Raw genomic sequence first — 20,412 nt, 5'->3', positions numbered from 1 at the left:
ACTGTATACATAATGGGTTCAGTCACAGCTTGAGGACTGTGTGCAGTTCTGCTCACCTCATCACATGGAAGGATGGAATTGGACTGGAGAGGGTACAGAGGAGATCCGTTACCCTGTGACAGTGGAAGTGCAGTTATGAGGAAAGATTGGAATGGAGGATTGTGCGAGGCGATTTGATTGGGGTGCACATATTGTCAGGGACATGGGTAGAAAGTGAGAGAATACCTTGTTCCTTTGGAGAGCTCAGTTACCAGTGGCAAATATTTAATGTAATTGGTTGAAATATTAGACAAGTGATGAGGAAAGTTGTTATTTCACCCAGAGTATGGTCAGGATCTGGGAGTCACACATGGAATCGGAGTAGATGGAGAAACTCTCAAACTATTTGAAAGAGGTACCGGGATCTGCACCTGACGTCCTACAGTGTCCTGGGAGACAGAACTAGGGCTTTCAAAACAACGTTACATCTCGTCCAATGCAGACAGTGGACAGAGTCATCACTTCTATATAGTGCTATTTTCTGAAGTTTTCAAAGTTTACCAGTACCTGATGGGATTAATACGTAGGGGTGAGGGGTGAGGGCAGGGAGGAGTAGTGTGTGAATTGATTACCATCACAATAATACTGATCCCATCCTTTATCCACAATGCTACTTCACTGTGTTGGTCTATTTTCCTTTCTGTATAAATGGTCACACTGCAGCCACATCTCCATAATGACAACTACATCTGACCTGGTTCGCACTATTTAAAGTAACCATTTCTCTGGCCTTGTTGAAAATTTCCCAGTTTCATTCTTGCTCCATTGAAGGCTGCTCTCAGTCAACTAATGTTTCTCACTCTCAATTATTGCATATCATTCTCTACCATCATCCAGAACTTTACAATAAAATGATCACTGCACCCCAAAACGTTGCCCTACTGACACTGGATCCACTTGCCCCACCTCTTTCCCAAGGACCAAGTCAAACAGTACATGCTCTCTTGGGCTGGATACATCCTCCTGCAGTGAGCTCTCCTCCATGAACACTTGAACCTCGTGAACTTTCATCGCCAGTATCTGGAAACATTAAGTTTCTCAGTATAACCGATCTGTATTATTATCATCGCTCTCATAAGATCCTGCATATTTATTCTCTCCAACATTTCTTTCGTTGCTGGTCGACAGACTGTACCTCACAGTGTAACTGTATACTTGTTGTTCTGTAGCTCCAGCCAAATTCATTCTGTCCTTGGACGGATCCTCTTTCTCTTGGATGCCTTAACTAACTCTAATCTAAACCAATGCTTCTACCTTCATCGTTTTCCTTCCCTTCTATCATTTTAGAATCCTTTATACTCAGCAATATTTAACACCCAGTCCTGCCATTCCTTGAGCCAACTCTCGGTGATCAGTCTATCAGATTCCCACACACCAATCTGCATCTCGAACTCTCCAAACTCCGAATATTCATGTCCATGCAGAGTACCTCAGATTAAGGCTTTCTTTCTTACTCCATCTTCCACTGATAAACTTGTTGTTGTAAATTAGTACCAACTGCAGCTTCCATTATTTTGAGAATTCTGGTAGTCTCCTCTACTATTCCTTTTTGGATCCTAAGCACACGCCAAGTTATTTTCAATCCGTCCCAAACACCCCGTAAGAAATTCAGTCCCAGCTCTGCCCCGTTAGCCCATCCAGCTTGTACAGTTGCTGTCCCAATGTCCTAGGAATCTGAAGCCCGTCCTGCTGCATAATCATTTCAGTCACACTCTCATCTACCTAAAACCCCGAGTCCTGTTCTCACTTGGACACGGAACTGGGAGTATTCCACGGATTGTTACATTTGCGGACCGGCTTGCTTACCATCCACGGAGCTCCCTAAATTCTGATGCCCAGACCACTTCACCCTTCCTACCCAGGTCATTCCTACTAACATGAACATGACATTGGACTACTCACTGTCCCGCAGACGTATGTCCTGCAGCCACCGTGACATTCTTAACCCCACTCTGCTGGAATTACAGAAACACTGACACCTTCTTCACTTTCCTGCCTCCCCTGTGCCTATTGCTCCTCCTTCCTTCTCCCTCCCCACCTGTACAGTCAGGCTGCTTGTGGTACCACAGATATGGCTCTGACTGCCCTCCCTTGAGCAGCCTACACCTTCATCAGCTCCCAAACTGGGACACTTTATTGGGAGGGAGATATCAGGATATTCTTCAATTCCCTGAATGTTTCCCTTCGATTGTCTTGTCCCACAGACCCTCCCTTCTTCCAGGCCGTCATGTATGCAGGGTGATCTGCTCTGTGTGTGTGCTATCCACCTAATTCTCAGCATCACAGTTGTCCCATAGAGTCTCCAGTCCCTGTCTGAGCTCCATGACCCAGTGTCCATCTAGGACACTAGTAGGGGCTATGACTTCCCAATGTAACAGAACACATTTTCCATCTGACAAACATGTCTTGCACTGTCGTAAAATGCAACATCTGGAGTAACTTAATTAATTATTAAGAATGAAATTAAATCAGGGAAATAACAATATGGTTAAGTCCCTTATTCCAATGTGGTCTACTGAGGGTTATTTATTACATTGGCTGAGAATTTCACTTCTCCCTCTTATTTCTGTGTTCAACCCTGATTTCAGAAGTTCAAAAAATAAATTTGCTAACTTTTAGCAATTAACTGACAGTCGCCAATAACGGTGTATTAATCAGATAATGAACTTACAGCTTTTTCTGTGATGGCGCTTGTACTTCTTTGAAACTCAGTGCATGCAGATTCCAGCAGCAGAAAGTTATTTCCGTGACTCCCAGGGACGTGTAATCCTCCAGCTCCCACTCCACTCTGCTCCCTCACAGGGTCACCGTCTCTGTGACTTCCAGGTACGTGTAATGCTCCCGCTCCCACTCCACTCTGCTCCCTCACAGGGTCACCGTCTCTGTGAATTCCAGGTACATGTAATGCTCCAGCTCCCACTCCACTCTGCTCCCTCACAGGTTCACCGTCTCCGTGACTCCCAGGTACGTGTAATCCTCCAGCTCCCACTCCACTCTGCTCCCTCACAGGGTCAACGTCTCTGTGACTCCCAGGTACGTGTAATCCTCCAGCTCCCACTCCACTCTGCTCCCTCACAGGGTCACTCTCTCTGTGACTCCCAGTGACGTGTAATCCTCCAGCTCCCACCCCACTCTGCTCCCTCACAGGATCACCGTCTCTGTGACTCCCAGATACGACGAGGACTCGATCCTCAGTGCTGATTTATATCCTCCCACTTTGCTGCCTCTGTAACTCCCAGGTGTGAGTTAGCCTCAAGCTCCTGCCCCAAGTTGTTCCCTCACATGGTCACTCCCTCTGTGACTCGGTGTTGGTTTCCAGTTTCCTGCTCTGCTGTTTCTCCAACTTCAAATCTCAATCGGCCTCGATCCTCGCTGCTGATTTATATTCGTCTGTTCTGTGCTGCTCCCTCTCAGGTTGTCTCCCCTTGTGACTCCCAGGTAATGGTAGGCCTCAAACCTCAGCTGAGATTTATAACATCTCATTCCATACTGTTCTCTTACAGGATCGCCGTTGTGCCTGGAAGATGGTGGAAAAGAGGAGGATTAGACAAAGCAGAGGGTATTACAGTGATTGAGCGAGCTATATGGGATGGAACAGTTTATCTGGGAGCTAGGCAGACCTGCAGCAACTAAAGCAGGTTACTGGAATATACAGTGAGTTTTCCAGACATTGAAGAAGGCAAAGGAAATAGAGAGATAGTGGCTTGTTCATGACGGAGATTTGTAGAGTCTAAAGGGCTTTTTCTGAGCTGCTTACAGAGATGTTAGACTTCAACAAATGCAAATTGACAGTCAACAAGTGTTGTATGCTACTGGAGATTGTTGGTTGTGATAGAGTTTGAAGACTTGCAGTAACTGGAGGGATTATAAACGTTTGGAGCACTGGTGGTGTTCAAGGACCCTCTGGACATGAGGAGGTGCAGACAATGGGAGCATTCCAAATAGTGGGATTGTAGGGGCTGGAAGAGCTAAGATGGATAAGGAGGATGAAAAGTGCCAATTTAGCACACGCAACAATTGTAATTATAGAGAATTAAGGAAGGAAACCTGAGCTGTCATTGAATACAGTTATATGGAGAGTTACAGAAACTGAAGGGCTTACAAATTTAAAAAGGGAGAGATTTTAGGTGATCAGAAGTTTAAACAAGAATAAAAGGAATTTTAGAGATCTCTAGCACTGATGGGAATGGAAGAGGTGAGATGTTGTGAGGAACTACAAGAGTTATAAGTCGGTGAGGATGGAACGACAGCCTTACTTTTGCTCCGACTGACCATACTCTGTGAAATGTTCCCAGATCCTCAGTTAAGGAATTTTGCAGCTGGAAGTTTCCTCAGAAACCCTGTTAACTCGTAAAGTATTGAGCGAATCGCAAAACAGAAAGCATTTAACACGGAACACAAACAAAGCTGGCATACCTATTGCATGTTCAGACACAGAGATGCATGAATGCTAAATGTGAGACAGTCCGAGGGCATGAGTTATAAAGTAATCTCACAACTAACAACAGGACAATTCCAAACTACTCTTTCAAACATACTGCAGCCTTAGGGAACCACCACTTCCCAGACAATACTGAAAAGAGAGAAAGAAAGTACCTAATAAGAATGGGCCATAAAAAAGTGAATTTCACCAATTACAGTCTCGATTAGATTACCTTTCCCTTCCGATGTCTCCAGGACGGAAACGAAGGAAATGCGAGAAATTCAACAACATATCACATCGAAATTCGTTGGAACGATTGTCCCATTGGCCAGAAAACCAAATAACGACGAGTCGAGTCACCCCAGGACTTTGTTTCACAACAGCGATGAAATAACAGTCTCCATTCGGTTCCAGTAAAAGGTCAACTTGCCTGGGACAGAAACCAACAGTTGGGCTGCTTGCGATTTTCCGCGCGGGAGGCGAACACGATCATGACAGCGCACAGACACTTTGGAAAATCCGGCACTTTCCGCACCGCAGTCAATTCCCCGGGAAGCAAACCAATTTTCCTTCTGTTTTTAACAGAAATGCAGCAGGGATCGAAACAGCACTTTAACAAGCTGCGCCGTTGGCGCGGTTCAGCAGAAATGGCAGTGGTGGGATGAGAACGCACGCCTCTTTGCAGACTGGAACCTGGATCCAGCGCCTTAGACCGCGCGGCCACACTACCTGCCGGCCGCGCGCCCCATTTTCTTGCACTTCCAATTGTGCTCCTGCATAACAACAGATGCAAACTCACGTGAAAAGGGTTCCATGATCCCTCTCCGACTCGCACAGCTGCTGGGATGTGCCCGTCTACAATATCAATTTCTCAGCAGATAATAAGAGCCCATTAATCCAGACAAAAATCACTGGTAAACTGAGTCTATCTTCTCAGACTGGGTTCAGCTACAAATGTGTCTGTGAGTGCGTGAGAATATAGGATCGGTTATGATTGGGTCAAATTACCATCAGCTGCTTGACATTACTGCAATTTCGATTCTTGCTTTGCTAAATGATTTCACTCATTGCTTGAAACAGGACAACTTTCACGTTTACACGGAACATGAAACACACCGGACTACAGGGAAAATGCACAAAGCTGAGCAGGCCGTGTCCCAAATCATACCGTGCAGCATAGTTTCAGTCACTGTGTCTGTTTTGCAGAATAAGGTTCCCAAAGGATGTTCCACCCTAAAACCGGAGGTAGCATTACAATCCGAGAACGACTGATTACATTGTCAGGATGCTCTGACCTCGGGGCCGTTTCGAGATGCCACTTCCCTTGACTTTTACCTTCACCGTGCAAATTGCTGTAGAGATGTTCACACCTGGACATGAGCCTCATGGATACCAACTGAGTTGGAAACCTGTGTGGGAATCGATGAGAAGCGACTCAATAAATTTTGCTCAATTCCATGGGGCTTTTTAGAAATGCAGTTTCTGTTCACCTCAATCTAAAAGGCAGTTTCTGAACATAGTAACAGAAGTCAAAAGGTAATTACCTCACCCCACCCCCACTCCGGAAGAGGTGCTAACTGCCCTTGATTGCTTTTTGTTCACGATGTGAAGAGCTCTCACGCCTCTGAGTCACCTTCACGTCTCTGGTTGCTGAGTGAATCACACATAAGGAGTTTCTCCAGAGCTGCAACTGCCTCACTTCCCCACTCGCCCTCCCCGTTTACATTTTCCTGCTCGTCAGTGATTTCAAGAAAACCAAATGGATGCGATGTCATTCTGTAGTCTCTCTGTCGATTCCTCCGTTTCAGTTCCAACGTGGCTTAGATCTCGGGGCGCACCTTAATACTGGCGACGCTATGAAAGCACCGGTCCAGAGGTTCCTCTGAGAGTGTAATTTCTTTCATTGCTGTTGCTGATTTGAACGAACCACTAATGTGCAAACTGCTCCAAAACATGATTCAGGACCTCTGGTGCCAATTCTCGCACGTTGAATAACGACAGACAGCTTCCAAATGAGGTCTTTCATAGACGACTTTGGGATACATTTGACAGACAGACTAGTTGAGGAATCCATAGTGCACTGTGACACCAGCGCATCGGCCTCTTCCCTGTCTTTGAACCGAGCCGCCTGCGCAAGGAATGCAAATGCGGTACTGCTTTTCGTAGAAGGATAAGAAGCGGGTACCTACACTCTCGGTCAGAATTGCATATGATCAGAACCAGTTTGGATAAAAACTTTAAAATTCTTTGCACAGTCATTAAATGGAATTGCATTACATTTCACTACGCGAGCAGATTTGTTCAAGCAACTTCGAAGGCAGGTTTGCAGATGGGAAAGCAAGCAAGAAAGCTCCGTTCTTGTCCATGTAAAAGGCTGCAGTTGAAGAACAAAGCAGTTTCTGCCCAGTTTCGAACTGGGGACCTTTCGCGTGGGAGGCGAACGTGATGACCACTACACTACAGAAAAAGACCTCAACCGACCGTCCGGCAGCTCAGTGGCATCCAGCACTGAAAGTTGAAGCCATTCTTCGTTTCATCTTTCTGTTTCCAATAGCTCGTTGTTGTCCAGCGTAATTGACATCTTGAAAACATAAAAAAAAGACACGTGAAATTGATGATAAAATATAGACAAGGATGTCGTCAATGTTTGGACCGTAGGGCGAGGAGGAATAGGCTGAGACGACTTTCCCTGCAGCGTAACGGCTGCGACATGATCTATTGGAAGGGTTGTAAACTGAGTATTTACGTGTTTTACCCAAGTTGGGGTGAGTTGAAAACTCGAGAGCATAGGTTTAAGGTGAGTGGGCTGAAATTGACAAAGGACCTGAGGCACATTTCCCACACAGAAGGTTGTGCGTGTATGGAATGAGCTACCAGAGGAAGCGGAGGAGGCTCAGAAAATTGCATGAGTTTCTGGATAGGATGGGTTTAGAGGGTTTGGGGCCAAATACTGGGGAATCGGACTTGTTTAAATTTGGCTATGTGGTGAGCATGGACGAGATACACCGAAGTATCTGTTACCACGCGGTGTCCCCCAATAACGTTGTGTTGCTTACACCTGCTTTAAAGGATTACTTTTTAGCGGAGCTTGCCGTCGCAGTCTGTGGCACAATCCTTTAATGTGTTCGATGCTCACGGGAAAGGTAGTATTGCGAAACACTGCAGAAAGGAACGACTTCCTTACTTTTGCTCCGACTGACCATACTCTGTGAAATTTTCCCAGATCCTCAGTTAAGGACTTTTGCAGCTGGAAGTTTCCTCAGAAACCCTGTTAACTCGTTAAGTATTGAGCGAATCGCAAAACAGAAAAAGCATTTAACACGGAACACAAACAAAGCTGGCATACCTAATGCATTTTCAGACACAGAGATGCATGAATGCTAAATGTGAGACCGTCCGAGGGCATGATTTATAAAGTAATCTCACAACTAACATCAGGACAATTCCAAACTACTCTTTCAAACATACTGCAGCCTTCGGGAACCACCACTTCCCAGACAATACTGAAAAGAGAGAAAGAAAGAACCTAATAAAAATGGGCCATAAAAAGTTGATTTCACCAATCACAGTCTCGATTAGATTACCTTTCCCTTCCGATGTCTCCAGGACGGAAACGAAGGAAATGGGAGAAATTCAACAACATATCACATCGAAATTCGTTGGAACGATTGTCCCATTGGCCAGAAAACCAAATAACGACGAGTCGAGTCACCCCAGGACTTTGTTTCACAACAGCGATGAAATGACAGTCTCCATTCGGTTCCAGTAAAAGGTCAACTTGCCTGGGACAGAAACCAACAGTTGAGCTGCTTGCGATTTTCCGCGCGGGAGGCGAACACGATCATGACAGCGCACAGACACTTTGGAAAATCCGGCACTTTCCCGCACCGCAGTCAATTCCCCGGAAAGCAAACCAATTTTCCTTCTGTTTTTAACAGAAATGCAGCAGGGATCGAAACAGCACTTTAACAAGCTGCACCGTTGGTGCGGTTCAGCAGAAATGGCAGCGGTGGGATGAGAACCCACTTCTCTGTCGAGACTGCTGCTTTAATCCAGCGCCTTAGACCGCTCGGCCACACTACCAACACGCCCGCGTGCCCATTTTCTTGCACTTCCAATTGTGCTCCTGCATAACAACAGATGCAAACTCACGTGAAAAGGGTTCTATGATCCCTCTCCGACTCGCACAGCTGCTGGGATGTGCCCGTCTACAATATCAATTTCTCAGCAGATAATGAGAGCCCATTAATCCAGACAAAAATCACTGGTAAACTGAGTCTATCTTCTCAGACTGGATTCAGCTACAAATGTGTCTGTGAGTGCGTGAGAATATAGGATCGGTTATGATTGGGTCAAATTACCATCAGCTGCTTGACATTACTGCAATTTCGATTCTTGCTTTGCTAAATGATTTCACCCATTGCTCGAAACAGGACAACTTTCACGTTTACACGGAACTTGAAACACACCGGACTACAGGGAAAATGCACAAAGCTGAGCAGGCCGTGTCCCAAATCATACCGTGCAGCATAGTTTCAGTCACTGTGTCTGTTTTGCAGAATAAGGTTCCCAAAGGATGTTCCACCCTAAAACCGGAGGTAGCATTACAATCCGAGAACGACTGATTACATTGTCAGGATGCTCTGACCTCGGGGCCGGTTCGAGATGCCACTTCCCTTGACTTTTACCTTCACCGTGCAATTTGCTGCAGAGATGTTCACACCTGGACATGTGCCTCATGGATACCAACTGAGTTGGAAACCTGTGTGGGAATCGATGAGAAGCGACTCAATAAATTTTGTTCAATTCCATGGGGCTTTTTAGAAATGCAGTTTCTGTCCACCTCAATCCAAAAGGCAGTTTCTGAACATAGTAACAGAAGTCAAAAGGTAATTACCTCACCCCACCCCCACTCCGGAAGAGGTGCTAACTGCCCTTGATTGCTTTTTGTTCACGATGTGAAGAGCTCTCACGCCTCTGAGTCACCTTCACGTCTCTGGTTGCTGAGTGAATCACAAATAAGGAGTTTCTCCAGAGCTGCAACTGCCTCACTTCCCCACTCGCCCTCCCCGTTTACATTTTCCTGCTCGTCAGTGATTTCAAGAAAACCAAATGGATGCGATGTCATTCTGTAGTCTCTCTGTCGATTCCTCCGTTTCAGTTCCAACGTGGCTTAGATCTCGGGGCGCACCTTAATACTAGCGACGCTATGAAAGCACCGGTCCAGAGGTTCCTCTGAGAGTGTAATTTCTTTCATTGATGTTGCTGATCGAATAAGCCACTAACGTGCAAACTGCTCCAAAACATGATTCAGGACCTCTGGTGCCAATTCTCGCACGTTGAATAACGACAGACAGCTTCCAAATGAGGTCTTTCATAGACGACTTTGGGATACATTTGACAGACAGACTAGTTGAGGAATCCGTGGTGCACTGTGACAACAGCGCATCGGCTTCTTCCCTGTCTTTGAACCGAGCCGCCTGCGCAAGGAATGCAAATGCGGTACTGCTTTTCGTAGAAGGATCAGAAGCGGGTAACTACACTCTCAAACAGAATTGCATATGATCAGAACCAGTTTGGATAAAAACTTTAAAATTCTTTGCACAGTCATTAAATGGAATTGCATTACATTTCACTACGCGAGCAGATTTGTTCAAGCAACTTCGAAGGCAGGTTTGCAGATGGGAAAGCAAGCAAGAAAGCTCCGTTCTTGTCCATGTAAAAGGCTGCAGTTGAAGAACAAAGCAGTTTCTGCCCAGTTTCGAACTGGGGACTTTTCGCGTGTGAGGCGAACGTGATGACCACTACACTACAGAAACGAGCCTCAGCCGCCCATCCGGCAGCTCAGTGGCATCCAGCACTGAAAGTTGAAGCCATTCTTCGTTTCACCTTTCTGTTTCCAATAGCTCGTTGTTGTCCAGAGTAATTGACATCTTCAAAACATAAAAAAAAGACACGTGAAATTGATGATAAAATATAGACAAGGATGTCGTCAATGTTTGGACCGTAGGGCGAGGAGGAATAGGCTGAGACGACTTTCCCTGCAGCGTAACGGCTGCGACATGATCTAATGGAAGGGTTGTAAACTGAGTATTTACGTGTTTTACCCAAGTTGGGGTGAGTTGAAAACTCGAGAGCATAGGTTTAAGGTGAGTGGGCTGAAATTGACAAAGGACCTGAGGCACATTTCCCACACAGAAGATTGTGCGTGTATGGAATGAGCTACCAGAGGAAGCGGAGGAGGCTCAGAAAATTGCATGAGTTTCTGGATAGGATGGGTTTAGAGGGTTTGGGGCCAAATACTGGGGAACCGGACTTGTTTATATTTGGCTATGTGCTGAACATGGACGAGATACACCGAAGTATCTGTTTCCACGCGGTGTCCCCAAATAACGTTGTGTTGCTTACACCTGCTTTAAAGGATTACTTTTTAGCGGAGCTTGCCGTCGCAGTCTGTGGCACAATCCTTTAGTGTGTTCGATGCTCACGGGAAAGGTAGTATTGCGAAACACTGCAGAAAGGAACGACTTCCTTACTTTTGCTCCGACTGACCATACTCTGTGAAATTTTCCCAGATCATCAGTTAAGGAATTGTGCAGCTGGAAGTTTCCTCAGAAACGCTGTTAACTCGTAAAGTATTGAGCGAATCGCAAAACAGAAAGTTTTTATCACGGAACACAAACAAAGCTGGCATACCTAATGCATTTTCAGACACAGAGATGCATGAATGCTAAATGTGAGACCGTCCGAGGGCATGATTTATAAAGTAATCTCACAACTAACAACAGGACAATTCCAAACTACTCTTTCAAACATACTGCATCCTTAGGGAACCACCACTTCCCAGACAATACTGAAAAGAGAGAAAGAAAGAACCTAATTAGAATGGGCCATAAAAAGTGAATTTCACCAATCACAGTCTCGATTAGATTACCTTTCCCTTCAGATGTCTCCAGGACGGAAACGAACGAAATGGGAGAAATTCAACAACATATCACATCGAAATTCGTTGGAACGATTTTCCCATTGGCCAAAAAACCAAATAACGACGAGTCGAGTCACCCCAGGACTTTGTTTCACAACAGCGATGAAATAACGGTCTCCATTCGGTTCCAGTACAAGCTCAACTTGCCTCGAACAGCACAGCTGCTTACGATTTTCTGCGCGGGAGGCGAACACGATCATGACAGACAGAGACACTTTGAAATATTCGGCACTAACCCACACCACAGTTTATTCCCCGGGAAGCATTTTACTTTTGTTTTCAACATCAATACAGTGGGGACAGAAACAGCATTTTAACAAGCTGCAGCGTTGGAGTTGATCTGCAGAAATGGCAGTGGTGGGATTAGAACACACGTCCCTTTGGAGACTGGAATCTGGATCCAGCGCCTTAGACCGCTCGGCCACACTACCGGCCAGCATCGTGCACCATTTTCTTGCATTTCCAACTGTGCTCTCCTGCATAACAACAGATGCCAAGTCACATGAAAATGGTTCCATGATCCCTCTCCAACTCGCACAGCTGCTGGGATGTGCCCGTCTACAATATCAATTTCGCAGCAGATAATGAGAGCCCATCAATCCAGACAAAAATCAATGGTAAGCTGAGTCTATCTTTTCATTCTCTTTTCAGCTTCAAATGTATCTGTGAGAATTAACCATACAACCAGAAAGACACAAGTATACCTGCACCATGGGGAACACTATGAAAACGGGATTGTTGTCAAGGAGTTCATTCTCGATCATGGATTGTAATCGATTTGCATTGTCATGTCGGTTCCAGCACCGTGGGGAAATAGTGAGAATATGATGAATGTAATGTATTTTCCTGTATGAAACAGTAAAAAGTGCAGAACAATTTAAAAGGAAGTTGCCAGCGCTTAGGGGTCTGTGTTATAGGGAGAGGTTGTACAAGTGAGGATTTTACGTTTAGTGCAGAGGAAACTGAGTGGGTTATTTTCTAGAAGTGTATAAGACCATGAGGGTCATGGATAAGGTGAATGCACTCATCCTTTTCCCAGGAACTCAAGGATTGGACGGCTTGATTAGATCAGTTTCAGGTTAGAGGAGAAAGAATAAAAGGGAAGCTGAGGGGCAACTGTTTTAGACAGAGGGTGGTATGTATATGGAATGACCTGCCAGTGGAAGTGGGTCAGGCAGGAACACTCACAACAGGGAAAAGGCATTTGGACAAATACATGGATAGGAAAGGGTCAGAAGCAAATGGGCAAGTGCAGGGAAATGGGGTTAGTGTGGATAGACATTCTGGTCGGCATAGGCCAGTTTGCTGTAAGATTCTACAATTCTAAGTGCATTTCCTATTTCTCCCACTAACTCTGGTATCCTGGGATGTATTCTATCAGGGCAATGAGACTTGTGTACCTTTCGCTCCATTAACTTGCCCAGCTCTAACTCTTTCACGATAATTGTTATTATCTAGGTCCTCACCTTCTTCAGTCTCCTTATCAATTACTGCCCTGTTCTTCGTATCCTCCACTGTGAAGGCTGACTGCTGTGTACTCATATTCCTGAACCCTGCTGGATAGGAATAACTCGGCACAGAACTGTGAGAGGTCTTCTTTGAGTCTATATTGATGAGACATGGCAGATACCTCGATAGTGTACATACAAAATACCTCCAGACACCATCAGGTAACTCCCTGCCTGTCGGATGTACAGCTCCCATTCGTATACCTTTGTGGTTTGGGACTTTGAATAAAGACTGTCTCTCAGTATTATCTCCATGGCAACGGCAGTTAGAAAGTCTAGTTCAGTTCAGCACTTTGTGGTTAAACCACATACCCTTCCCCCACACCCCTGTGACTCCCTCAAGTATCTGACAGGCGCTTCAGTTTCAGTGCGGTATCTCTCAGGATTCTGATGTCGAGGAGCCGGTGGTGGGGTGGACAAAGTTAAAAACCACACATCACCAAGTTGCAATCCAACAGGATTATTTTGAGGTACAAGCCTTTGGAGTGTGCTGTGATTTTTAACTTGATCAAGATTATCCTGGCGGATAGGATCAAGGATAACCCCAAGGCATTCTATGCGTATGTGAGAAACCTGAGAATGACGAGAACGAGGGTAGGTCCGATCAAGGACAGTGGTGGGAGACTGTGTATTGAGTCGGAAGAGATAGGAGAGGTCTTGAACAAGTACTTCTCTTCAGTATTTACGAACGAGAGGGACCGTATTGTTGAAGAGGAGAGTGTGAAACGGACTGATAAGCTAGAAGAGATACCTGTTAGGAAGGAAGATGTGTTGGACATTTTGAACAACTTGAGGATAGACAAGTCCCCCGGGCCTGACGGGATATATCCTAGGATTATGTGGGAAGCAAGAGAGGAAATTGCAGTACCGTTGGCAATGATCTTCTCGTCTTCACTGGCAACTGGGGTGGTACCAGGGGACTGGAGAGTAGCGAATGTTGTGCCCCTGTTCAAAAAAGGGAACAGGGATAACCCCGGGAATTACAGGCCAGTTAGTCTTACTTCTGTGGTAGGCAAAGTAATGGAAAGGGTACTGAGGGATAGGATTTACGAGTATCTGGAAAGACACTGCTTGATTAGGGAGAGCCAGCACGGATTTGTGAAGGGTAGGTCTTGCCTTACAAGTCTTATTGAATTCTTCGAGGAGGTGACCAAGCATGTGGATGAGGGTAGAGCAGTGGATGTCGTGTACATGGATTTTAGTAAGGCATTTGATAAGGTTCCCCATGGTAGGCTTATGCGGAAAGTCAGGAGGCATGGGATAGAGGGAAATTTGGCCAATTGGATAGAAAACTGGCTAACCGGTCGAAGTCAGAGAGTGGTGGTAGATGGTAAATATTCAGCATGGAGTCCAGTTACAAGTGGAGTTCCGCAGGGACCAGTTCTGGGTCCTCTGCTGTTTGTAATTTTTATTAATGACTTAGATGAGGGAGTCGAAGGGTGGGTCAGTAAATTTGCAGATGATACAAAGATAGGTGGAGTTGTGGACAGTGAGGAGGGCTGTTGTCGGCTGCAGAGGGACTTAGATATGATGCAGAGCTGGGCTGAGGAGTGGCAGATGGAGTTCAACCCTGCCAAGTGTGAGGTTGTCCATTTTGGAAGAACAAATAAGAATGCGGAATACAGGGTTAATGGTAGGGTTCTTGGTCAGGTGGAGGAACAGAGGGATCTTGGGGTCTATGTACATAGATCTTTGAAGGTTGCCACTCAGGTGGATAGAGTTTGTAAGAAGGCCTATGGAGTATTATCGTTCATTAGCAGAGGGATTGATTTCAAGAGTCGTGAGGTGATGTTGCAGCTGTACAGGACTTTGGTTAGGCCACATTTGGAGTACTGTGTGCAGTTCTGGTCGCCTCACTTTAGGAAAGATGTGGAAGCTTTGGAGAGGGTGCAGAGAAGATTTACCAGGATGTTGCCTGGAATGGAGAGTAGGTCGTACGAGGATAGGTTGAGAGTTCTCGACCTGTTCTCGTTGGAACGGCGAAGGATGAGGGGTGACTTGATAGAGGTTTATAAGATGATCAGAGGAATAGATAGAGTAGACAGTCAGAAACTTTTTCCCCGGGTACAACAGAGTGTTACAAGGGGACATAAATTTAAGGTGAAGGGTGGAAGGTATAGGGGAGATGTCAGGGGTGGGTTCTTTACCCAGAGAGTGGTGGGGGCATGGAATGCGCTGCCCGTGGGAGTGGTAGAGTCAGATTCATTGGCGACCTTTAAGCGGCATTTGGATAGGTACATGGATGGGTGCTTAATCTAGGATAGAAGTTCGGCACAACATCGTGGGCCGAAGGGCCTGTTCTGTGCTGTATTGTTCTATGTTCTATGTTCTAAGATTATCTCAATGGTAACAGTTAAGTACTTCAGCAATTACAGAGGCCATATATTCCCCACACAATATGTTCCCATCAGCAGGGTAAACTGCTATTCCAGCCCAAGGGACAGGTATTAATCACTTTTCTCCGCCAATTCCATCTCGCTTTCTGTTGATCTTTAAAGTTTTTCTAATCTCCTTGGTCTTTGCCAATATTTATGTATTTTATTTCATTTTGATAGACTCCCTTATTTCCTGAGCCACCCATGCCAGATGACTCCTCTTCCCACAGTCCTTCCTTTTCCCTGCTATATACTTTTGCTGAGCACTTCGAAAAATGGCTTTGATATTCCTGCACTGTCCGTCAACTTTCCCACCATAAGGTCTTTGTTTCCAGTCCACATTAGCCAACTCCTGCCTCATCCTATTGTAGTCTCCTTTTGTTTAAGCACTGGATCTTGGGAGTGGATCTAATCTTCCAGCTTTCCATCTGTGTTCTAAGTTCAACCAGACTTCTCAGAATTCTTTTATCAGATTACGAGGGGAGGCGATGTTTCCCGGGTGTTTTGGTTTTCATTGTCAGAGACCTTGGCTGTGTAATAAAGTACAGGATAGGTAATCACAACAGAGTATTCTGGACGGTGTGAATGTACCACACAGTCTAAAACCATAAATCACTCTCTCCCCTGAGTTTAAAATTGCAAAATCATTATCTCCTACACACTTCCTCACTATCTAAGCTTGGTATGCTAATGCACTTGACTATCTGTCATTTTCCGAAAATCTCCTTTGGTGAAGTTGGTGATTTTTGGATTCAGCTTTCCAGTTATTACCCTTAGAAGATAAGCACTGGGCACTGGAGAACCAGCCCCACCATTTAATACGGTGATGATTGAGCTCACATCGGTCTCAGCTGGATTTTCCAGCCTGCTCTCTCACCCTTCATCTCATTGCAAATTAAACATCTGTATCTCTTCATTAAATTGGCTCATTGTCCTGGCATCCACCGCATTTTGAATAGGGAATTCCACAGATTGATATAAGTACCTTCTTCCTCATGAGAAGAGAATAGAGCCCCTGTTGTGGTTCTGTTGTGGAGCTGGGAATTTGTCTTGCAAACGTTTCGTCTAGTTGACATCCTCAGTGTTTAGGAACCTCCTGTGACGCGCTTCTGTGCTGTTTCTTCCGGCATTTATCGTGGCCTGTCTCTGCCGCTTCCGGTTGTCAGTTCGAGTGGCCGGTATATTGCAGTGATCACAGTGTGTCTGAGTTTTGCGTTTATTTTGGGTGAGGGTAGTCTGTGTCTGAGACGAGCGCTTAACACCCAGACAACGGAAATGGTATCAGATAGCGAAGTTAGGACGGGCTGAAGTGAAGTGGAAAATTCTGTCAGAAGGTGGGTCAATACAAATGCATCACATCACCCAGACTGTAAAAGATTCGCAGAAGGAGCAAAGCAACTTCAATGCAGGCACAATAACAGGTAAATTAGAAAGAAGACAATTGAACACACTGAGATGGAGTGGAATTATTTATGAGAAAGGATTAAATTTAGAAGCTATTTTACATACAGACTGTCGTCACATTGGAAAAAGGAATTTCCTGCAAAGTAACGGTGATATTTGCCTGCGACATCACAATTCCGAGAGACACTGACATATTATCTTCTGCAACAGCATGGCCTAGTGAAAGCATGATCGGCCCATCAATCAGAATTCAATACTTCAAAGTTCTCCTCTGCGCTATACAACCTATTTGCTGCTCCTGTAGTCAGATCCTAATCGCTTCACAGTGTATCTTTCACTGCTTCCTGCCTCACGTAAATACTTGAAACATGATCCAATCCCCAGTGTTTCCACTTTAACCCATATTTTGTAACTCCCGAGCTGACACAGGTACGAGTGACCAATTGGCCTTTTCGAGCGCTATCACTCTGTATGATCTGAATGATAAAATGTACTGCATCTGATCCGCAGGAGACACTGCAGAAATTAACGCATCCCAGCGGACTGAGCTGCCTCCATTGATCGAGCTGTTTCCATTGGTATTGTATCACACAGTAACAGCCAACGTCTTTTGATGTCATCCGCGAAGATACTTGCAACAAAAAAGCGGAAGACGGCTGGAAACAGCTGTCGTCAGTGCGATATACAGAAGCCCAGCGGGATCCTAGCTAGATTACTGTGTGCAGTTCTGCAATTCAGACTACTTTATCTTTTATGATTTTTAACCCATGAGAAGTTTGTTACCACCTTCGATGACAGCCATAATGCTCTGACCACTTTGACGGAGCCAGTACAAGTCAGTTCTAATAGTTATCAATAGATTGAATCTAAACAGGATGCCCCACAACAGGAAGTGCTCTGACACTCAATGCCGGTAAGCCAAGGTAATTTTCCTAAAACCACTCCCGTCTGGTAATACCATTGAAGATATTTTATACAGTAACCTTTCATTCTCAATTGCCAGTTCCAGTCCATGAAGCAGCCAGGAACATGCACCAGTGAATTGAAATCTAACAGCAGCATTGCCCTGGCAGGAGAGATTGAGGAGCTTGAAGCTGTCTTCTCTGGAGTATCTAAACATGAAACACTTCAAAGGAACAAAAATCTTCAAGAGCTCGAGAGGATACATACAGGAAGGATGTGCTCCTAGGCTGGTGTGCCTGGAATAAAATAAACGCGAACTACAGTATCTTCACCCAGCATCCCCTTTAGCTGCGTAACTGTTTAAGATTTATTTGCTGCTCTAATTAGACTCCCAGTTTTAACTGCTGTCATGTTGATGACTATGCAAATGTATAAAATATAATTTAATCTATCCCAAAACCTCTCTGTACCTGTGTCTCACTTGTGCTCACTGAGACCCTCATTCAATCTGACCTCTTTACAAACCCTGCCCGGATATTTCCTCATATGGCTCAGAATGAAATATTCACAGAATTGTTACTGTGCAAAAGGAGGCTGATTGGCTCATCAGCTCTCCAAAGGATCACCTCACTGAATGCCAGTCTTCTGCCTTTACCCCATAAACCTTCCCATTCATCCTCTTCCAATAACACCGGCGAGTTCACAAGTAACCACAGCGATCAGATTTGTTTTGTTTGTTCGTGGGATCATGGCATCACGTGCTGGGGCAGCATTTATCATCCATTCTAACTGCCCAAGAGATGGTTCAGAGTCAACCACGTTATTCAATGTCTGGATTCACTTGTAGGCTGGACCAGGTCAGAATTAACAGTTTCTCAGACCCAATGACATGAAGAGTTGATTTCTGGCCTATTATCTTATTTCTGAAATGATAATGAATAATTTTTGCAGTTGAATTAAAAGTGAAAGACCAAAATGTGTTTTATTCTGATTGAGCACATCCTCCTATTTTCTAAATTGTTATTGACTGTCTCATTCCCCTCGCACCAGAACCTATTCCAGAGAGTGTTACAGAAAAGGCAGAATGGTCAGCTGCAGGTGATCACTTGACCGGTCGCTGGACCCAAAGGTTCACTCTCCACAGATGCTACCAGATCTGATTTTTTCCAGCAATTTCTGGTATTGTTCCTGATTTCCCAGCATTTGCAGATGTTTAGTTTTTGAATATTGATCTTGTCTGGTGCAGAGTAGTTTATTGATGTGTTTGAATGGTTTTGAAAATTCCAACTTAGGCCACAAATCAGCCATGATCTATTGAATGGCAGAGCAGGGTTGAAGGGCTGAATGACTTCCTCCTATTTCAGTGAAAGTTATCCATCTGCAGCTTGTGGTAACATTTCCCCTCAATGCTCACTTCACCTCCATGTTTAACACACTGTTACTGACTGAACAAACCTCCTGTGTTTGAACTAAACCTGCTCATGTTCAGTGGTTCCTTCTACTGCCACACGGATTTAACTCTCATCATGGGATGCTGTCTCGTGTTACTGCGGGAATGCCCATAAGGACTAATCCTGGAGCATGTATCCCCTGGGATCCAAAAATACTGTTTATTTCCTTCTTCCTATTTCATTCTGGCATTGAACTCTCGGTTTCAATCCATTCTCCTGTCATGCTCTTCAACATGCCCATGTGGGTGGACTCGAGGCAGCTGGCACCTGAAATTGTGGGAGGAGGCAGATTCAATCAGGGATTTGGGAAAACACTCAGACAATGACATATCCGTCTGATTGTTGACTCAGATAGATAGGCAGTAAGAAAGATGCACATTTAGATCGTACCTTTGATGACCTGGAGCAATGAAACATGCTTCAAACGCAATGATTTCAACCTCAAATCTCTTAAAACACAGATACAAAGCTTTCTACTTGTACCAGGTTGTCTCTCAGCCTCCTGTTTTCTTAAGAAAAGATTTTTAAGCTGTTATGCCTTTCCTGGTGATTATACCCACTGTTTCTCTGTCAGATTTATGACTGAACCTTTATTTTCCTGTTGTGAGTGATGCTAGTACCAGAAACAGTTCCTGACTTGTGAGGGGGTTCGGTTGAAGTATTTATATTTACATATTCATTCCCACCCTCACACACAGTGTGAATTTGATGTAAAACAGAAGGAAAGGATTGATTGAGCACCCACAAAAACACAAAAGGCAGCATGTGTACCTGAGTTGAATGAACCTGGACTTAGGAAAATGTGACAACAATCACAACTAGTTAGAATTACAGAATCCCTTAGGCGCACAAAGAGACTATTTGGTCCATCCAGTATGCAATGACTTGCTGTCCTACCCTACCTTCATAACCCCACATTTAGCATGGCTAACTCAACCCACCTAACCTACACACTATTGGTCATGTTAGCACGGCCAATCCATCAAACCTGCACATCTGTGGGAGGGTCACATATTATGTCTAAGTGCTCAGGATTGTGGGATGAAGGATCAGAAATACTTGACTTTGACGCAAATCCTCTTTTTTTTCAAAATAAAATCTGGGGGAAACTGCAGCCAGAAAGATTTCCGATTATCTCATGAGGAATAGAATTCAAAACTCGTGCCACTGACCCAGGGGGCGCAGTGAAGTCACAGAGGTCTGGGAACAATCAGAACTGAAACAAGATGTGAGCAAGGTGGGAGGGAGACAAGGACAAAAAGACACTCTGTCACACGGGGGAAGACAGGAGAGATTAAATTACAGAAATGGTAGTCCCTCAAGG

The 20,412-nt window shown here is 44.9% G+C and overlaps 2 non-coding genes across 2 annotated transcripts; both read right to left on the bottom strand.

Annotated features, from left to right (window-relative positions):
• Positions 1–6,856: 6,856 nt before the first annotated feature.
• Positions 6,857–6,929, bottom strand: trnag-ccc (transfer RNA glycine (anticodon CCC)). The gene has a single exon. It is a non-coding gene; the product is annotated as a tRNA-Gly (tRNA).
• Positions 6,930–10,208: 3,279 nt separating this feature from the next.
• Positions 10,209–10,281, bottom strand: trnav-cac (transfer RNA valine (anticodon CAC)). The gene has a single exon. It is a non-coding gene; the product is annotated as a tRNA-Val (tRNA).
• Positions 10,282–20,412: the final 10,131 nt, after the last annotated feature.

The sequence above is a fragment of the Chiloscyllium punctatum genome, chromosome 13 (assembly GCF_047496795.1).
Source record: "Chiloscyllium punctatum isolate Juve2018m chromosome 13, sChiPun1.3, whole genome shotgun sequence".
NCBI lineage: Eukaryota > Metazoa > Chordata > Chondrichthyes > Orectolobiformes > Hemiscylliidae > Chiloscyllium > Chiloscyllium punctatum.
Note: the sequence above shows the minus strand (reverse complement) of the source record. Positions and strands in the feature narration are given on the sequence as shown.